Source organism: Myotis davidii, unplaced genomic scaffold (assembly GCF_000327345.1).
Source record: "Myotis davidii unplaced genomic scaffold, ASM32734v1 scaffold43, whole genome shotgun sequence".
In the NCBI taxonomy this organism is placed as follows: domain Eukaryota; kingdom Metazoa; phylum Chordata; class Mammalia; order Chiroptera; family Vespertilionidae; genus Myotis; species Myotis davidii.
In genome coordinates, this window is record NW_006294590.1 from 2644181 (window position 1) to 2644498 (window position 318).

The 318-nt window shown below is 41.5% G+C and overlaps 1 protein-coding gene across 1 annotated transcript in view; it reads right to left on the reverse strand.

Moving 5' to 3' along the window:
- Positions 1–318, reverse strand: part of LOC102757726 (zinc finger protein 605) — a 55503-nt gene that overhangs the window by 51101 nt on the left and 4084 nt on the right.

Below are 318 nucleotides of genomic sequence, written 5' to 3' on the forward strand. Positions count from 1 at the left end.
TGGGGGGGGTTGGGGGGCGGGTATCATTCCCTCAACGTCAGAATCTGAATTTAGGCATCTTTACTGTTTCCATAGGAAATATTAGGGGCTGGGCTCCAAATTGCCTGGCTGAACTCCTGCTCCATGTTCTTGAGATGATTAAAAATGGGTAGAATAGGGAAGTGGATGCATTTTCCTTCTGCTCTTGTTCTTTTAATAGCTTTTCCTCCCTTTACTAAGAGATTGGGTCTGGAGCTGAGTAAAACTATAATATTTTGAAGTATCTATTTTCTCTCTTGTAAGCAGGACTTTTCTTTCTAAACCAAATGTGACCTCCTT